Below are 21,105 nucleotides of genomic sequence, written 5' to 3'. Positions count from 1 at the left end.
CTTCGGCCTCCTCCTCCTCCTCCTCCTCGTCGTCTACCTTCCCGAGCCTCCTCCTGGGGAAACTGGGGGCGGCCGGCCGCTGGAAGCCGGGAGGTCTGGCGCTCAGAGGCCGAGAGCGGGGAGGGCGAGCCGCGGAGCGCGAGGACCGGAGGAGGTGCGGGGAGGCCGGGCGTGGAATCGGGGCGAGGGCACGGGGGCTACAGCGGTCGGCGGCTGAGGGCCCCGCGACCCCAGAGGCGGAGGACAAAGGGCGGCTTGTGCGCCCGCCGGGGCCCGCGGGGTCCCGCCGAGGTCCGCGCGGCCCGGCCCCGCCCTCTGGTCCCCGGCGACGGCGCAGCATCCTCTTCCTCCTCAGCGGCCCGGGCCCCGGCGCCCAGTCGCCCTTGTTACTGCCACCCGGACTCCCGACTCGGCCGCTGGCCGGGGGAGGGGTGGGCAGAGCCGGGCGCCTCACGCTCCCGGCCCCGGCCCCCGCCGATGTGTATTTATGAACTCGATTAACGGAGCCCTCACCGCACACACAAAGCCCTTTCTTCTCCAGGGAAGGGACGGGGTGGGGGAGGGCCTCGCAGACTGGAACGCTTTCTTTTTTTCTTGAAGCACAGAAGTTTTAGTTTGAAAACGAGATGAATCATTGACGTGTGTCTTGACACAGTTTTTGTGGTCATTTCTATTCACGTGGGCCACACATTTTCTGGGAAAACCTAGACCGAGGGCCTGAAAGATGCAAGCGTGCAGAGTGAAAAAATAAACGCCACGGGCGTGCGCGGGTGTCAGGGTAACGGCGGACGACGCTCGCGCTGGGGGAACTTGCCGTGAGACTCTCAGCTTCCTTAAAAGTCACGCTGAGCGGAGTACCAGGACGAACCTCTTCCTCGTCACTTGGAAAGAACTTTCCGAGTTGATAGGGGAGCGCTTGGTGTCAGCCCGGTTTTAAGGGCTGCTGGGGGCTTTTTATTTTTAAGAAGTTTATTGAAGTTTGCGCAGTCGGTAGTTTTGCTCATCTGCAGTTTCTGGGCATTCAGCTCGCCTGCCTTTGGAATGAATTCACGGTGAAAGTTCTGTTGACTGTGGTGCATGTGCTACCCCGGGCTTCCTAAAGAAGATTTATTCTCATGCACGTAGGATTTTATGGGCGGTCAGTGAAGCTGTCAGTTGGCGGTATCCGCAGGGCAGTCTTTGACAAGTCGGATTGCAGGATATGGGACGGAGACCTGTGCAGTCCTTAAGTTAATAAGCAAAAAAAATGGCAAGTGAAAATGAGTAGAGGGCATTTTATTCTTTTGTTATATTGTCATATCGCAAAAATATTCCGGTATCTTCTCCGTGAAGACACAGCATCTGTGTTTCAAGTGCCAAGTTCTAAATAAAATATTTACGTTAAAAACAAAGATTTAGCTTCCATTTTCTGTGTGGGCACGGAACACAGTGGTGGTCTCCTCTGTCAGATGCTTGGAAGGCTCCCAGAAGAGCGAATGGCCTCAGGTGGGCTGGCTGAGCTTTGGGGTGAGAAGCTGAAGACAGGAATAAAAATAGTACAGTCCTCGCTGAAGAGTGGATTTGTTTTTCTTCAGGGTATGCATTTACCTGGAAAAACGTGTTTAGATGAGCTATGTCAGATGAGTAATTGTGATATTAGTAGCGGTTTTGGAGCAGTAGAATGGCATTCTAGGTGGCTCCTGTTAAATCTCTAGCCTTTTCTTCACTATTTTCCTTCCCCTGTGTCTTCCAGGAAGGGTCTCCATTTTCCAAAATGTGTTCGAGGAGTGTTCTGTCCATTATATTGTTTGGAAGGTCACACTTGGATCCTAGAAAAGCCAGGGAGGTATTATTACGACAAATATTCTGGCATAGTAATAATAATAATAATAAGCAATGAGCAACACTTTGCTATCAGCAGGCATAGCAAGCCAGCTTTGATTTGTTTCTTTTACGAAGAACTGATTAGTAGTTTTGCAACTAAGAGATTAAAATGGTGATTTTGTTAGAGGAGTGACAGTATTTCAAAACCTTGCAGATTACTTTTCACCAGTTTGAAGGAGGCATTGGAAACCATGAAAATGCAATGTGCCCTTCTAAATAAAACATGAAGTTCTGCATTCAGTCTCCAACTTGTCTCCTACATCCATACTATTTCTTTAACAAACAAGGTTCAAAAGATGTTTCTGATATGGCTGTCACTTCTGATATCATAATTTGAAACTCGTGTCTCAGGGGAGTAGTTTACATAAGGCAGGTACAAACAAAACAAAATGACTTTTAAGTTTGGAGTTTTTGTTTTCAACCAAATCCTTAAAAATAAGGACTACCCAAAATTCTATTAATAGTTGAATTTATTTTGGGTACTCATAAATTTAGCATTTTGAATGAATATCTACTTTAAATTGTGCACTATTTTTTGTTCTTAGCAAACTTTTGTGTAATTGTCCTAATAACCTGCCTCCTGGGAGTGGCTGCCAGGTTTCTGGCTGCAGTGGAGCGTGCCCTGCTTGGTCTCCTTACGTCCTCTAAAGTGCATTAAAACTGTTAAACACCAAAGAGATTCACTTTTCTATTTGTGAAAGCTGCCAACTATATTTTGAAACATGGAACTGTTTTACCCCTTCTGCTCTCAGAGCCCTAGCATCAAAATTCTCTCAGTCCACACACAAAGTCAAGAAACTTATTCTGTCCTTATGCTGCGAATCTTCAGAATAACCCTTTCTGTCCAATGAAACAGAGTTAAAGCCAGTATTTAGAGGCATGGATGGTCAGACAATTAAATGAGTTACCCTCTACCCCATTTGCATTATTTATCTATTTATCTCAATTCCTGAGAGTAACCACGAGATTTGAATAGATTACCTGCCTGCAAATAGTCCTGCTATCTGCTTGTTTTCTGAGGTAGCAAATCAGTGGCATCAAATTGGTCAGTTGTGACCTACTTCTGTTTTTTCTTGCTGGCTCTTTATTCTGTTTCTTGTGGTGCTTCTCTGATGGAAGTTTCTCTGCCATTTTACCTGATAAAAACAATTTTGGGGGAAATTTACTCCAAAAAGCACTTGTAAGAAGGAAAAAGTGGTCCACTTCATAAAGGTGTGATATATTCAATAAGAGCCAAGTTATAAAGCTGGTGAGGAGAGAGGGGAGCACTTAGACATGTAAATGGCCAAGTTAAACACAAGACACAGTTAGGATATCTGGACCCTCACGTGTTCATAAACCCATACCAGGGGTCTCTATAGAGAAATGGTGGGAACCAGGGAGAAAGACAGCCCCAAAATACCTTGTTTAACTTGGCTGTCACAGTAGCTAGCCCTTTGTAACTTGGCACATTTTGAAGTTATCACACTTAGAATTGACCTTTTTTTCCCCATTTACCTTCTTTTGTACTTATAAAGTGTTTTTTTTTTTTTTAAGGAGAAGTAATTTATTTAGAGGTGGCAAAAATATAATGAGGTGGCAAAAATTCAGCTCTCAATTTAAAGAAGAAATGTAAACTATAGAATTTGAAAGAAAAGGCAATGGGTTTTAAGTCCATAAGCTTTCAAAAGTCAGAAAACCTATCTACTAGGCTGTATTCTCTGGTGGAAAAGCTCTTGAAATTGTAGGTGTTAAAAAAGCCGCTGCAGGGAGCTTGTACTAGCTCCTAAATTTAATAGAAACATTAAACTCTCCAATCGTTATTTAAACACATTTTTTTCCAAAGTCAAAAATATATTTTCTTATAGGTAGACAGGTGAAGTATAACTAAAAAAAGAAAAAAAAAAAGTGGTTCTCTTGTACTCTATGTGTTTTATTTCTTAAAAAAACAAAAACAAAAACAAAAAAAACAACCCCTTTTCACTAGAGGTTCAGTTTTGGTTTTGGAAATGATGCCATAGTAAGGAAACTATTGCATTAAGACAGTAATAGTTTGCTTTTAATTAAAACCTGCAATATAGATTTTTGCTCAAAATTATTTTTAGATAAATGAAGCATGACTCCCTTTTTTAATAACTAGATTTAACCTAAGGTAAGTTTTTAAAAAAATATTGAGAAAATATCTACATATATTCTTTTTCATAATTGTGAGGGCAAAATACTCTACTAATTCTGCAGCACACAGCAATATATGCATTTACTTTTGGATTTAGATGCTAAAAAGCCTGATGATTGGAAACACTGCAGAAGCTCAGTGTTTGTACCACCTTCAAACAGTTGCAGTTGGACTTTTTTGCATCTATCAAGCAGGGACTGTTTCTTCCCTCTACCACCTCTAAATTATACTGACTAGATGTTGAAGTCATTAAATTGATTATAGTCCAATCAGTAGACAATCCTACATAAACAAAAACAGCAATTACAGTTGGCACGAATCCCATGAGTGCTAGTCAAACTTCCAGGACTGATGGTCCAGTGAGTCTTTTCCAAAATGCTGGTTTCACAATTTCAGCAGTTCTGGCAGCATCTTCCTAAAGCGAGGGAACAAAAATTCATAAGATTCCACTTGGCCTTAAAAACAAAAACATCTGTTTGATGCATGAGTGGATTGTTGGCTTTTATTCATCCAGTCAAAAAAGGGTGAAAAATAGGATATTGAACATAAAAGCATACATGTAAAAATGAAATTACAAAGGGATTTGAGATTAGCAGCTTTTTATAAAGCAAGCTGTTAATAATTTTTCTTTTTTGTTTTGCCAGAGTATTCCCATATCCCTTAAAATCCATTGTAGTTATTGACAGCAGTGATGTCTCATAGTGATGACAGAATTTTTCAACTTTTTGCTTTCAGTAATTACACTTAGTTCTTTCTGCTTGCTTGTTTGGGTCATTGCAAGTCTTGTAGCATATCTGTAGGATATTTTTTTTCAACTTACAGGAACATTTTTGCTCCCTTCCTTTTACTTTTAAAGGAAGTCAGTTTTTGAGAATTGGCTAGTCTGGTAAGTTCTAGTGAAATACTTGTTGACATAAATCGAAACATAATATCAAATATACTTGCTTGAGTTTTCATTTTGATGTAAAACCATGCAATGAGGAGAAAGAGGTTTTGATAGTAGAAAAGAGCAATTCTACCAAGATCAATTAAGAATTTTATGAAAGGTGTGTTTTTCCTATTATTGTGCTTTATTAATTCATCTGACAGAATTCACATTGCTGGTTTAATGTCACTAATTCTGTTGCCATAGAATACATTCTTCATGGCTGGATTTAATGAATACCATGTTGAGTTTTTAGTTATTTCTTAGAGAAAATAATTTTAAGACTTGCAACATATTTTAGAAGCCTTATGGATTGTTTAAAATGTAAATGTTGTCATTAAGTAATATGTTAAAGAATGCTCTTGAATGAAATTTTGATACAAAGGCTGATATTCTGGCTAAGTATTTTCCCAGATGTATTTAATTTTTTTCTTCACTGACTCCCATTGTGCTGTCAAAGGTTAAAGTTAGTTCTGTGGGGGGGATGCATGCAAGTTTCTAATCCCATTTCAATTAAATCTGAAATATGTTCCCGTTTTTTTGTTTGGGGATTACATGGTACACTAGCTAGGATTGCATATACCTTGTTTGCTGTAATGAAAGTGTACTTGTCTGATTTTAAATACGTTCTGCAACAATATTATTACAAAGCAATTAAAACTTAAAGTTAACATTAGTAAATTTAAATAGCCCTGTTATAGTATTAATCAAATAGTGTAAGGAACGCTTTTAAATGGTTTAAATAATTATGCAACTCTTGGCATAAAAGCCTAACACAAGATAAATCTTTGAAAACTAAGTAGAATTGTGGCTTTTTTTTTTTTAAACTTTAATTTTAGGCAGCTTGGGCTTTTAGCATGCATCACATTTCACCTCTAGTATAAGTAATTATGCCAGTTTAGTAATTATTAGAGATGAAAGAAATTCAGTAAGACATGAATTCTTTAAAACTTCAGTAGCTTCAGTTTTAGCAGGCATAATGATCAAGCAGCAGTTACCCAGCTGCCTGGGGACCCTGCCACAGCTACAGGCACTGGACTGATCTTGGGGGTATCATTATTATGGCAGCACACACTACCGTTGGCATTTCTATTCTAGATGTCTGATTGCAGAGGTTTCTAATTTGGTCATTAAAAAAAAAAATCCAGATTCAAATATTACTGTCTAGAAATTCCCCTTTTTTAGAAACCCCTCCCAAAAAAGGATAAATGCTTACATTTAAAAATTATTATTTTAAATTGGACACCAATTTTAATTTCATGGGATAGTAAATGGTTTGAAAAATTCTGAAAAGAAAAATGTATATGTAAATTTGTCATTTGCATGTGTATGTGTTGAACATGTGTTGAGCATTTAAACTCTTGTTTTCAAATGAAGATGATTTGGTTTGGAAAGCATATACTATTCATGCATGAGCATAGCTGTCTCCCACTGAATGTGGTCAAGTGACTGACATTCAGAATATTCATTTTCATAATTCTGTAGGAATTATGTTTTGTTGTTTTGGTTTCAATAAAAATTTTTATATGTGTGAAATCAAAAGGTTTCAGTTATCACAACTCTGTATGAGATATACACGTAAGCAATATGTACACACGTACAAACATACTCTGACGTTCTATTTAAAATATACTTTGGTTAGCGAATTCATAAGTGTTAATCACTTTTTAAGGAAAAAAATGGATTGAATTGGATTTTGCCTAATAAAAATTGGTATCATTGTAAAGAATAGAATTTTTTTTAGAAATTAAAATCATTGTACCATTGAGGTTCATTATTTCACTGAAATTATTTCTCCTTTCTTTCTCAAGATTGGCTTTTCCCCAAATTTCTTATCCCATCAGTGCACTATGAGAGATATATCAAGATGGAAAGTTATTTACCTGACGGGAACGAAGGAGATACGTGGTTCTCATTCTCAAGTATAGGCAGTCGCATATATTCATACGGAATACATTTGTGAAAACCTATGAAGAGCTGAAGGGTCAGTAAGGTGAACGATAAATTCCTGTACTGAAGGGGTGCTGTGACCAGGACTCTAAAAAATATTACAACTTTTTAAACAATACGTTGACTCTTAGAAACAATTTCTAGCATTTCAAATGTGTTCCTTAATGTTATTCTTTTCCTTTACAATAGAACCAGATTAGGTCTAGTAAGTGCATGACTATGACTAAATAGTAATTGCTTTCAGCATTCCTAATGATTTGGCGTGTCTCAGTTGTTAGAAGTGTATTAGACATATGCTTTCTATCACTAGTATCACACTTTTGTCTTTTCTTATTTTTATACATTTAAGGCAGTTAAGTATTCACAAACACCACTCTACCAAGTACCAATGAAGCCAAAAGAGAACTTTTGGTTGGGAAGGTGATGCCGTCATGAGTTCCAGTGAATGTTTTGTTCATTAGCTGTTGTACGGAGTCTGAAATTGCTCTGTGGAGGGTGGTTTGGGGCTGTCAGTGTGTAATATACGAAGTTAGATGTACTTTTTGCGGACATGAGGCAAGGGGTGAAAAAGAACTGTGGACTCAAGGGAATGCATATTAATTCCTGGAAAGAGTTGAGAATAAAAACAAAAAATTAGTTATGGTCATAAGTATTGTGACTTGGATATTAGTGCCAGTAAGGAGATGGCTGTGGAGTGGAAAGGGCGCAGGGGGCGAGTTCTGATTTGCTGTCTGCACTTTTTGACAAGTCACCTTACCCTCTGTTCTCCAGGATTCGGATTTCCTCTCCGTAGACTGAGGGAGCTCATTTCATCATTCAACAAGTTGTTTTTTGTTTTTTTTTTTCTAGTGCTTATTTTGTCCCACGCACTGTGCTAGTTCCAAATATTCAGTTGTGAACCAGACATAAGCTTTGCTCTTATGAAGCTTAGAGTTTTGAAAATTGGATGAGATGTTAAATACTTTCCATTGCTTTTTAATTTGGGGGAAGAAAGCAATGCAAGTGGTGGGAGATATGTGTATATGGTATATTCACTTTTCAGCAAGTTGGGTCAGTTAAAAGAGTAAGATAAAATGAGTTTCAAAAACATTTTTGGCACCGAAAGTTTGATGAGTTATACTTTTTGAGAATGGTGAGCTTTGTTTTCTCTTATGATTAAAAGGTAGGTATGCTCACTTGAACTGAAACCACTAAATACAATAGAATATCTATTTCCAACTCTTTTTGGATTTAGGTCATTGACTTTGCAATATCTTTTAGCCCTCCTAAAATCTAGATAATGTTTGTAAAAGCTAATTGTGTGATACTAAAGTAAATTTTTTAAAATTTCAAAGAATTTGTGGCATCCTTGAAATAGTTGGAGGCTCTTGGAGAATGTGTATGATATTAATATTAAGAAACAGCAAAACTAAACCTCAATTAAGAGTCCCTAATTGCTATATAAAATCGAGGTGAAACAAGTCATGAGGAATTCATTCCATTAAATATTCAGGAATAGAACACTAAAGAATGAAACAAGTTAGTAATGAAATGTCCATAGCACAGGTTTAATTATTTTTCCCCAGGGAAATAGGTGAATACCTTGAAATAAACTTTTACAGAATCATGGATCTTAAGCATAAGACACTTTAGGGATAATGATATTGGTTGTCTTGATGGTCTTCATGTTCAAAGACGTGAGTGCAGAATCAGCGGTGATGGTGGGGTGTAACTGACTGGAGAAAAAGACGATCACATGAAATCCCTTTTGCTTCCTCCAAAATCATATATGTCATTTTCATAAGTATTGCATCACTATACCAAATTTTTAATCTTCAAAATAAAACCATTACAAGATAATAACAGCATTTTATAGCTCCCATTAATTGTAACTGTTTTCTTATACTTGCTGATTTGCATATTTAAAATCCAGTATGAGTGTGGTGGTCTGGCAGACCCCTGGAATGGCTTCCTAGCTCTGTCTTTGCCTGTGGGTCCCTCAGGCCAGGAGAGGGTCAGCCAGGTGCCTGACTCATACTAAGTGCTCAGTAAACTTCTGTGGAACCAAAAATCACTTTATTATTATTATTTTTTTTTTACCAAAGGAATGTGTTGATGACTTCTGAGTTCCCTTCTCTAACATCGTAGAATTCTCATATTGAAAAATTGTAATTCTTGCAAGTTGATCAGTAATTCATATTAATGGGGGAGGGATGCTTTTAAAATTGTAACCTTAATTGGGTTGTAGCTGAGAACAAAATCAAACAGCAGAGGTGAGAAGGTCTTATTTTTCACTGTGATTTCTTGTCCAGACCCCCTATTTAGGGAACCAACACAGAAAGAAACATGAACTACACACTGAACCATTCTCAGGGCCTTTATAAGGATTCTGACTCTGTTCAAACTCTGGAATTTTCATAGAGCAGCTTTCAGCTTCTAGATGAGAACCTTGGGCCAGTGACCAATTCACCCCACTAGGGGTTTGTCGTATCTCAACTGGGAGCAGCCCTAATAGCAGCAGCTACTTTGAACTAGAATTTGTCTGTACATGTGAGTGACTCACCAACTCTATATTTGCCTGGGTCTCGGGTGGATTTTTGCAGTGGGAATAGGTGTGAATCTGCAGCTGTGCAAGGTCAAAGTGTGTTGCTTTAAGGACAGCATTTTAATTTAGTTTGATTTACGTTGGCTCCTCATCTTCAATTCGTGTCCATCCATTTGCCCAAATGCTGGTACCATTTTCATAAAGCAACATTTCCCAAACCTTTAATGATTTTCCTCGCTTCACTCCTCCAGGCTTAGATTGTAGATTCTCAGGTTGGTTTTGTGCGATAATAAAGGCTTGAATATTGTTTTCATTTCTTAAGATTCATCTCACATCTTCTGTGGGGCTTTTTCTGACCCACCCGAGTTAAAATGACTCCTCTCTTTATTATCCCTTCCATATCTCATATGTCATAGAAACTATGACAATACCTTGGTTTTCTGGGTTGTCGATAAGCTTTTTGAGAGCAGAGTTCTGTGTTTCTTTTCTTTGAATCCCCATAGCCTAAAATTAGGTGGTGAACAAACAAGCATACAAATGCACAAACAAACGCATTAATGCGCTCATGTGTTTAATCAACAAATATTTACTGCACATCCATCATTTACCAGTCCTGGAGTGCTAGGAGTTGGGGATCCTGTGAAGGAGACAGATAGTAGGGTCTATGCTCTTGTGGAGTCACAGCCAAGCAGTGGAAATACATTAAATGAACAATTCAGCAGATGCTAGTAATTTATTATTAGGTGAAGGGAAAGCCCTAGTGTTATGAGAACATTTCCCAGAGATATGAGTGAGGTCAGGGAAGGATCCTGGAGGAAGCACTTTCAAACCAAATCTGAGGTTTAATATGTTTTTGAATGGAAACCATTGAGCATGCTTATGCATGCTACAGGAATTCTTATTGAGTACCAATTATGTGTCAGGTGCGAAGGATACAGTAAGGAAAAAGCCAGACCCAGTTGCCCATGGGTTTCACAGAGCTAACAGTCTATGAAGACATATTTAGATGACTCTTTGTGTCCCTCTTAATGTTGTTTAACTCCAAACTGTACTTAGTTTTGCAACAACGGTATACGTTCAGTTCATACAAATGGTACCTATTATTTGCACATGACTAACTTGTGTACAAGTTCTGGCCATCATTTGTACATGGGCCTGGTTTTTCCACTCTTAAGTAAACTACCCTAACTATATTTCTTGAGTTTTTCATCACTTAGATCTGTTTATTCTTCCAAATATCTGAATTTCTTATAATTCTTATAATGCTGTCTAAATATGGGATAAACTCACTCATTTTGGCATCGTAAGAGAATTTAACAACTCTCCTCTCCATTTAACCTCATAGATAATTAGGAAAATATATACGAATCATGTAATTTGTTTCTGCTTATGATCTTTACAAATTCTTAGCACATTTTGCACATCAAGGAGCAAATACTAGAATATGACAGTGCATCAACAATTCATGAGCATATTCCGTAATTGAAAACTTACATAGAAAAACTGCGGAAAGATGATAAAAAACAGTAATCTACCTACCAACACTCTTCTTTTTTTTTTCACTTTTCAGCTCACGTTTTTTAAACATTTTCTGTTGTCTCTATTCATGATGGTATTATTCACAAAGTCCCAAAAGACAGTCTATGACAGGATGTTTGAAGCTACAACCCTTATCACCATCCACATAATTCTCTAAGCCAAGTCTTAGTGAGACGCATCCGTACCCTGGACAGGCTAATAGTGTCCCCCCTACCCGCAGTCTGTCTGAAAGTAGAGCGTTCCTATGAAACCTTTTGTATAGGAACTGGTGTATAGCAAGGAAGCAATTACCTTAGGACACATCTTGCTAACAGATGCACAAAATAAATCGAGATAAAGCACAGATGCTCACAGACACAGTTCAAAGCTCTGGTGGCTTGTTGCTGCGATGCCCAGTGTAGCTCCTGGGGAAGGAGTTGGTGGTGCCACTCTTGCTGCTGGGGGGTGAGCACTGCCGCTGTAACGGCTGGACTTGCTGTAAAACAAACTCACGAATGCTATTCTTGCTTTCCACCTTCTTTTCTAAAATCGAAAATCGTCTTCGGATTTCTTTCAGTTAGAGAGAGCAGGTACTGATGTAGATCTTTCATAAAATCAAAGTGGCGGAAAGCGAACTTTCAAAAAGCTGGGGATATTGGTGATGTGTTGTCCCTACCAACCGTTCTTTAAATAGGTGTTCCACCGATATTTAGAGGAGGAGGATTCTAGTGGTAATGTCTTCGGCAGCGAACTGGACCATTCATGGCAATGCATATATGTGGGTATCTTGGGTATCTTTTATTCCCAAACAAAAGTGGGAGCTCTCTATGTTGTCTTCCCTAAGTATATTTCCTAGAAATCCCTCCATATCAACATTTAAGACCTTTCTCTTTATTCTATTATTATTATTATTATTTTTTTTAAATTTATTTTTGGCTGTGTTGGGTCTTCGTTTCTGTGCGAGGGCTTTCTCCAGTTGTGGCAAGTGGGGGCCACTCTTCATCGCGGTGCGCGGGCCTCTCACTATCGCGGCCTCTCTTGTTGCGAAGCACAGGCTCCAGACGCGCAGGCTCAGTAGTTGTGGCTCACGGGCCTAGTTGCTCCGCGGCATGTGGGATCTTCCCAGACCAGGGCTCGAACCCGTGTCCCCTGCATTGGCAGGCAGATTCTCAACCACTGCGCCACCAGGGAAGCCCTCCCTTTATTCTAACAGCTGTATCCGTTGTATGATGTTCTATCATTTATTTCTATTTTTTTACTTGTTTATTTTACTATTTACAAATGTTGCTTCAGTGAACATACACACATCCTTGCTAACATGTGTGATTATATATATGGTGTAAATTTCTAAAAAATGGAATTGCTGGATAAAGGGAACACCCATTTAACATTTTGATAGATACTGCAAGTGTGCCCTCCACAGAGGTAATGCCAGTTCACACTGCTGTTAGCAATAGGATTAGAGAGTGCCTGTGTTTAAATACTTTATCTTTACTGATGTGGCTTGTGAAATAAACAAAATGGTATTTCATTGACATTTTAATTAGCATTTCTGTAATTATGAGCATCTTTTCATATGTTTACACAACCATTTGTATTTATTTTTCTGTGAATTGCCTTTTTATTTCCTTGACTCTTTTATCTTTTGGTTTGAAAGAGCAGCTCATGTTAATAAGAAAATTAGTCCTTTTTCTGACTTACACGTTGCAATTATTTCCCCCAGTTTTTCTTTTGACTTTGTGGGTGGTCATTTTTTTTCTTCTGCCATACAGAAGTTTAAATGTTTTAATTTTCAGTTTTGTCAGGCTTTCCCTTGTAACTAATAGAGTTTGTGTCTGACATAGAAAGGTTTTTTCTTTTTCCTGATCATTCTTTTAGTTCTGTCTTCTCATTACACTGGCTTCAGAGCCTTGTCTGCCCCCCTTCACCCTTCTAGGTCCAGCACCCAAGCATATTTGTGGAAGTATAATAGGTGCTTAGCAAACATTTAGTAAATGGGTCAATAAAGTATGGTGGTTAAGACCATGGGTGTTAAGTCAGACTCCCTGGGTTGAAATTTCAGTCTGTGGACCTTGGGCAAATTATGAAATCACTTGGAACTACAGTTTCTGTATTTGTAAGTGAGGGTAATAATAAGTATCTAATTCATAGGGTTGTTGTGAGAATTCAGAGTTAATTCATGTAAGCTCTTAGAATAGTCTCTGTCAGATAAGAAATACCTAGTAAATGTTTCTTACTCTCACTCGCAAAGGTCTTCTCCCTTTTGTGGGGAAACCCTTCATCCCATGGGCTACAAGTCTTTTCTGTGGATTTCTAGGTACCCGTGTGGCTGGACACAGCTTTCAGAGGCCTGCCTTGGATGGGTCCCTTGTGGACGTCTTCGCTGGGTTCAGTCCACCATGACAAGTTCCCCTCCCACTGGCCAAAGCAGCCCTTGATTCCAAGCTCCACTTTGCTTTGCCAATGTAGAGAGAGTTCTGAAGGAAAAATTCCTGCAGAAATTCCAATGAAAAGATAATGAAAACATAAAGTAGAGCTAATTAATTTTAGAGCCTCTGCCATCTTCTTGGTAAGTCAGGTCTTTGTCTTTGTGGTTCTTTGCAAAAGGGCCGTCACTAAATGCTAATTTGCAAAGGTAGGCTAATCGTTCTTGGGAGAGGAGGTGGAGACAAATAACTCACGTATCATTATGAAGGTTTAATCATAGTAGATTGATTAATAATCCTTAAATCAAAAAGGTAAATCTGGGCTTGAGTTTACAGAGGAATTAGCCGAACAAGGGGATGATTTTCTACATCACCATACCCATCAGTAAATTGATCTAGAAGCATTTTCTTCTAGGCTTCAGAGAGGAATTCTGTGTTGTCTAGAAGTGGTATGAGGAGAGGGTGTAAAGATGGAATGTGTTTTGCTGACTGGCTGCGACCTACCAGTCCGTGCCTGGCTGTGTCTCGCCGCTGCTTTAATTTTATGTGAAACCTTATTTTGGGGCAGATTGTCTGAATTTTCTCTGCTCTTCATTTCTTCTTCATTCCCTTCTGCAGTAAGTCCTAACTGTTCAGTTTGCTTTATTTTTATTTCCCCTTGCCTTCCCTTGCTCATGTAGTCACCAGTCCTCTCTGTGTTTAGTTCATGAAATCACCCGGTCCCCACTCCCAGATTGCTGGGCTCCGACTGTCCCTTTGGGCTTTAGAAACCCAGCCTGTGCCGTTGCCCGCTGGTTGACCTCAGCACTCATTTGTCTGATACTCTGGGCAGACACTACCATGTCTTTTTATTTGAACTAAATTATAACTGTCATAAAGTTGTCTTTCTATACGGACAAAGCCTAAAACCTTAACACATCCAATCAGATGACTTTCAAATATCCATTTATACTTTTTCCTTCAACCTTAATGCTAAATGAAGTGAAAGAAATAGTAATTGAAAATCGGGGTGGAGAGAGTCAAGAGGATTGTGCGAGGCCACTTTTAATGAGTGGACTATCCTTAAATGATAGTAAGTGACAAAGGAAATTCCACTTTGAGATAATTTGAAATAGATATCCTAGAAGACGCTTTAGAAAGGGCTGGGGTGGCCTTTCAGTTTCCTAACAGGTCGGCCCTGGCTGCGGCTGGATGTCTTGTTAGAGAAGAGGTGAGAGGCCAGGGAAGTGCAGTGGCCCGAGCGGGGCAAGGGTGCTGGAGCACCCATCTACCCTGACGTCTCCAAGACCGGAAGAGCTTCTGTGCCCCATCCCAAGTCACACCAGGACTTTGTGATAGAACAGGGAAGAGTCTCAGTCTCTTGATTTCTGATTCTGGGAATTGCCTCTCACGGCTGTACACATTCTAGGCTGTAGAAGGTAAAGTGACTTTCCCCATCCTTCTCAGCCTCTCAACAAAAGCCAGAATCCTAGACCTCCTGCCCTGTGAGAGTCACCTTCCTTAGTCTAGTGTTAGCTGGCAGGGTCTCAGGCTTTTGTCCCCTATCAGTGTGTCCCAGTGAGTTGACCTGAGGGATACCATGCCTGATGACCTGGTTTTGAATCCTGCATGTTATGAAACCTACTAAGCCTCAGTTTTCTTACCAATAAAATGGTAAGAATCTATTTCACAGGGCTGTTGTATGAGGTAACACATGTAAGATGCCTAACAGGTATCTTAGCAGCCTCTTAGAAAGTTTGTAAGTAGTACCAGCTTTTGATTATGGGTGAAGTTCACGGGGAAGCTGAGGAAGCAGACACAGTTCTTCCTCTTCATCTTTCCCTCTTCTGCAAAGTCCCGAGGCGTGCGTGGCACAGTCTGTGGCTGCCTTGTCTCTTTGTGTAGAGCAGAAACTATTCCCCCTCCTGGAGAAAGCCTAAGAGGAATGGTGCAAGTTTTTATATTCAACTTTTAGTAACCATTCTCTACAATGAAGGGGGGGTAATGGAGCTGGAGGAGAGGTGAGTTCACTCTTTATGGCAAATACTGTGTATTTGGGCACCTCTTTAATGTTTCTAAAGACACTGTGTATCTATTTCATTTGATCTTAAGTGAATCTTGTCAGTTATCATTGTGTCAGTTTTGTAGATGAGGAAACTGAGGCACAGACACAGATCTCATCCCATTAGCACAGCTGAAGCAGAAAAAGAATGTAGATTTCCTGACTTGAAAATAGGCAGGCTTGAGTCTCAGAATTTTCTAATAGAAGGAGCCAAGGCCAATCTTAAGCCAAATCAAGAGGTGGAAATAATGAATCCTCTGGCCACCGCATTCCCCCCTCTTGTGTTCCTTTTTGCTTTAAGCATTTTGATCTCAGTTCCCTATACTATTCCACCCCCAACCCCCAAAAGTTACTTCTACAAGAAAAAAAAAAAATGATATTAGTCAGTTACACCTGAGAGAGAATTGAAAGCAGTGGAAACCTGACAAATCCCTAATTGTGTGATTAAAGGCTTTGGCTTCAGATAAAAGAATCGCATGCCTCAGAAAGCTGATCTGGGAGGTATTTTAGAGAAGGTCGGGGTGGGGTGCGGTGCTGGAGTGAGGGACCCAGGAGTGTTTTCCCACTGCTGGTGAGCTCTCAGCAGAAATATTTCCTTATAGAGGTTGAGTGGACTTTCAAAGGTGTTCTGGTTGCTGTCACTGAAAGGTCAGGAGACTTGCTTAGGTCGAGCCCTCCACCAGTTTGAGTGATAGGAGAAGTGACCGATGACTGTGCCTGCAACATTGGAGCAATGCAGCTGGCTTTGGGCTGAATAGTTCCTGGTAATGTCACGTTGGCTGTTTTAAATACACTGTGTGGAGAAGCTAGGGGGAAAAACCAATTCACATTTCCCAGTGGCAGGTAACCATCCTGAAGCAATGTCTGCTTTCTTTCATTTGAAATATGCCACTTTTCCATGCAAATTTGCTTTGTTGTTGTGACAAGATGGACACACGTGTTGGATGTGGGCTGTCCCGAGGACTGGTGGGACATTGATGCCATCTATGGAGGGAATCGGGCATGACCCGTCACCATCCCTGAAGAAATGACGCCAATTCTGATGTCTTAGAGATGAGAGCTCAGAGATGGCACATACTTTTTTTTTTTTTATAGTGTTGGCTAAATACAAACTTTCAAAAGGGTTGGATTTTTAAAAATTGCAAGCAGCAAGTAGTAGAATTGACCAGATTAGTGTCCTTATTATTCTTTTAAGAAAATAGGGTGAGATCTCCTGGCTCACCATCTGAGAACATGTTCCTTCTCCAGTGAAAATTATGTTTCTGAATGTTATATATATGTGTATATTTATATATGTATTTTCTGCTTATTAAAGCACATGGTAAAAAACCAAAATGGTTAAATATGGTTATTTATCAGCCATTCTGCCTTATGTGTGATTGATTTAGTTGATTTTACTTTACGCATATTTGGGGATTATCTGATAATAAATCCTCATTTAAAATGTTTATGTGTAATATATACTATCTGTATCTATATCTATGCTCATTATCTTGACAATTCAGGATTGAAACAACGTAAGTGGGAATATATTTCCACAAACGACTATTAATTTATAGTTACTAAGATAATGGCATACACGTTCACTTTCAGTTCTGTCTGGGTAGCTCTGTAAATTGTGTATTGATTATGCTAATGGCACTGGTGTCTTTATTACTTGTCTGCAGATACATGCAGATGGAATGCACGTTTGGCAAGGTTGTCATTCTGTAGGAAAAAGGTGCCTTATTAAAATCTGGTTTTTGGAGATATTGCATTAGAACTAAAGAAAAACATTAAACTCATGGAAACATAAGCAGTTCTTGTGTTCTAGGAAATGAAAAGTGCAGTTAAAAAGTTAAAAAATGATGCTCTTTTATTCCCTTTGTTTCAGATTCCTTAAGGAAAGTGTTTCAGAAATGGTACTAAATCAATAATGATCTATTTTTATAGTTTATTTTTGGTTGTGTGGGCTTTCTTGTTTTGTTTATCAGGCTGAAGGAACCTTAGACATTTAGGGTTGCCTATATTTTAAAATTTATTAGCCCAACTAGAGGAGAACAAAATGAATTTTTTCCAATTATACATAAATTTTCTTGTATTTTGTAATAGCTCATAAGTCATAAATCACAACCTCACTTTTTGTTCTGATCTTTCATTATACAAACATGTACCTTATTTTATAGGATTTTTCTCTTTCCTTCTTTCTTTTTCGCTGAGCCATCATGTTACCAAGTAAGTTGTTTAGAAACTACTTTCTTATCTTCCTGAATGGGATCATTTCTTAGAAATGTGGGCTGTACACTTACTTGTGTGCCAGCTCGAAAGGAAAGAAAAAAAAATCTTAAAAAAATGTTGTTTTAAAATTATTTTCTACTTTATTTTAGTGACAGTTTGATCCCCAGTTTGTTTGAGAACCAGTTGGCGCTTCGGAAGGGGAAAAAGGAAAAAAATAAGCGAAGTTTTTCACGTTCCTGAGCTATGTGAGTCCATTTAGTGGGATCATAATGCTCCATCCAGGTCTTGTGTTTAATTCACAACCTTTAGGCAAAACCAGTTGTCCCGTCTTTCAAATATATCATTGCAATTTGGAAGAGGAACTTCCCAAATTAAAACAAAAGCAAAAACAAAGTCACTAATAAAGAGAATGGAGTGGTAATATTTGAATGATTTTTGTGAATGAGATTGGAGTTTATCATCTCAAAGTTTAAAGATGAGCATTGTTACATTGCAGCAAACGGGTATTTCTTGTTCAAAACAAAACTTTCTCCCTAAGCTAGTGTTTCAGTAATTGCTGACATAGGTAACTTTGTGTCCAATTAAGAAATATTGTTACAATTGCATTGGTGTTAATCTAAAATAGCTGAAGTCATAAGAACAGTTGGTAGAAGTATCAGAAAGTATGATGCCTGGAATATAAAACTTTTCTTCCCAGATTTTCTTTGGCTGGGATGGAGTAATGCTTCCTTGCTGTGCTACTATACCTGAGGCTTGTTGGTTACATTTAAAGAAGAAATAACTAGACTTTTCTCCAGATATCCAAATGCCTGAATCCTAGTTTCAAAACGTGTTTCCTTTATTGTTGTAGTTGCCCTAAGAAGCATTTTTTCAAGGTACCTGGTCATTATGTGCTAAAAACTATGCATAAATCTTTTAAAAATAATTTGTTTTCCTTCAGAGTGGATTGTTAGCAGTTTTAAAATCACTTGGCTGTAGCAAATTAGACCTGTATATCTGGATATTAAAAATATTTTTATGTAATATTTTTTCTGATATAAAATGGAAGAGAGGGTCCATGAGGCTTGGTTTAATATTGAGCATAGGGATGTAGAAGTTGGTTTTGTTTGTTTGTTTGTTTTTGTAGGGAGTTAGGGACTATACGCAGATGTTATCAACAGCCCCTTCTCAGTGAGCCAGCGACGCTGAGCATGAAGGCATCAGGGTAACTGGAAGAATCAAGAGTCTCAAATCTGGCGAGAAGAAAGGTGTATGCCAAGAAGCCTCACAAAACAAAACAAAAACAACAATAAAAAGACATTGGAGAGTTCCCTGGAAACCCTTCATCTAGGGGAAAAACAAAACAAAACCTTTGCAGGGTAATTTTTTTCGTTTTCTATTAGGTTAGATAATTTTGAGTTTGTGTCCCCATTTTAGTGTTTCCATCTCATATTTGCCCTGTTGACTTGTTATCATTTTTTGTGGTTTCTCGCACAATTTTCTTCCACATGAAGGCTAAGCCTTTTAATGTGAATGTTCTAATGTTTTCATTTGGCTTTATATTATTGACAGTAGCGGTCTAGTGTGATTACTTTATCTTTCAAAAAGGATCATGAACTACATGTGGAATCATGTTAACTTAAACTAAGGGTTAATTTTTTTCCCCTAAAAGATGCAATAAAAGAGAGCTATTAGAATCAGTATCTGTTTTTGTTCTTAGTCAAATTTTGCATTTATGTTTCCTTGGCTTTGTGTGTGTTTGAAATAAGACGAAAGTAAAAGGAATCTCACCAAAAACCTCTTAAGTCCCAGGAAGTGTCACCGGGGCCTTTGCAAATCTCTCGCACTAGATTAAAAAGTTAGCTGGTGTGATTGTGATATTTCTGTCCAGTCTGTCTCCAGCTTTGGCTTTATTGGGATTGTGGATAAAAGGCAAAATCTGGGTGTGAAGATAGTGAAGAAAGCAAGTCATTAGCCTTGGTTGATACACCTATTTTAAAGCCGAGATAGCAAGTTCATCTCTAGGACCGGCTCCACCATGTCCGATGCCTGGCTGTCACTGAGACAGCTCCCCATTTTCTTAGGGTCACAGTCAGTCCTAAGTCCTCTGAATCCTGTTTCTAGGATGCCTCCCATGACCTCCTTTCTGCTATTGATTTAGCTTGCTCTCTTGGACTTCTTCCCTGCATTATGTCAGACCCTCCATACTGGTCTCCCTGCTTCCAGGTCTGGTCTCTTTCCAGACCGTCTTCTTAATCACCAGTGGGGCATCTCTCTAAAATGTAAATGCGATCAGTCGCTCTCCTTAAAATCCTTCAGTGATTTCTCATAGCGCCAAGGTTAACATGTGAACATTTAGTTCACAGTAGTTCCTTCGTGATCTGCCCACTTTTCTAGCCTTGTCCCTGCCACTGCTCCCCTTTCTTTCCTCTCTATCCAGAGCCCTTCATTTTTTTTTTTTTTTAAATTTATTCATTTTTATTTATTTATGGCTGTGTTGGGTCTTCGCTTCTGTGCGAGGGCCCTCCCCAGCTGCGGCAAGCGGGGGCCACTCTTCACTGCGGTGCGCGGGCCTCTCACTATCGCGGCCTCTCCCGTTGTGGAGCACAGGCTCCAGAGGCGCAGGCTCAGTAGTTGTGGCTCACGGGCCCAGCTGCTCCGCGGCATGTGGGATCCTCCCAGACCAGGGCTCGAACCCGTGTCCCCTGCATTGGCAGGCAGATTCTCAACCACTGCGCCACCAGGGAAGCCCCAGAGCCCTTCATTTGAGTAGCAGAGAAGAGCTTGCGCTTCCTGGAAAGCATCATGTTTTGCATCTCTGCTTTTACATATGTTTCCTCTTTTTGGAGAGCCATCTTCTACTTGCCCTCAGTGCTACCCATGCTTTAAAACTTAGCCCAATTTTGCTACTCTTTGGGTTACATTTTCCTGCTCTGCACCATCTGATTTAAAAGCCTGTGGGCTGGGCTTCCCTGGTGGCACAGTGGTTAAGAATCCGCCTGCCAAGGCAGGGGACACGGGTTTAAGCCCTGGTCCAGGAAGATCCCACATGCTGTGGAGCAACTAAGCCCGTGTGCCACAACTACTGAGCCTGTGCTCTAGAGCCTGCGAGCCACAACTACTGAGCCCGCGTGATACAACTACTGAAGCCCGTGCGCCTAGAGCCCGTGCTCCACAACAAGAGAAGCCACCACAATGAGAAGCCCATGCATTGCAATGAAGAGTAGCCCCCGCTCGCCGCAACTAGAGAAAGCCCGTGCACAGCAACAAAGACCCAACGCAGCCAAAAATAAATAAAAATAAAAATAAATAAATTTATAAAAAAAAAAAAAAAGCCTGTGGGCTTTTAAAAGTCTGTGGGCTCCTCCATCCGAGCAGTTATCCCTCCTTCTGCAGTCATTGGTTTACTCATCTCTCTCTCCCCCTTCCCCAGTGCTTGCCAGCCCTTCTCATGTCATGGCACACGCAGAAAAATGATAAGTTTTGAAGGAAACACTTGGATAAATG

General features: G+C 39.7%; 1 protein-coding gene across 7 annotated transcripts in view; it reads left to right on the top strand.

The window, feature by feature from the left end:
- Nucleotides 1-21,105, top strand: part of ZNF521 (zinc finger protein 521) — a 287,757-nt gene that overhangs the window by 2,188 nt on the left and 264,464 nt on the right. The window contains exon 1 of one of the 7 annotated variants that reach the window (XM_068563427.1): nt 72-154. The exons of the other annotated variants lie outside the window; for them this stretch is intronic. The gene's annotated coding sequence lies outside the window, so the exon portion shown is untranslated. Of the gene's footprint in view, nt 1-71; nt 155-21,105 lie in introns of those variants that run through there. 7 annotated transcript variants of the gene reach the window in all.

This window comes from Eschrichtius robustus, chromosome 14, assembly GCF_028021215.1.
Source record: "Eschrichtius robustus isolate mEscRob2 chromosome 14, mEscRob2.pri, whole genome shotgun sequence".
In the NCBI taxonomy this organism is placed as follows: domain Eukaryota; kingdom Metazoa; phylum Chordata; class Mammalia; order Artiodactyla; family Eschrichtiidae; genus Eschrichtius; species Eschrichtius robustus.
The sequence above is the reverse complement of the archived record's forward strand: the minus strand, read 5'-3'. Positions and strand labels throughout refer to the sequence as shown.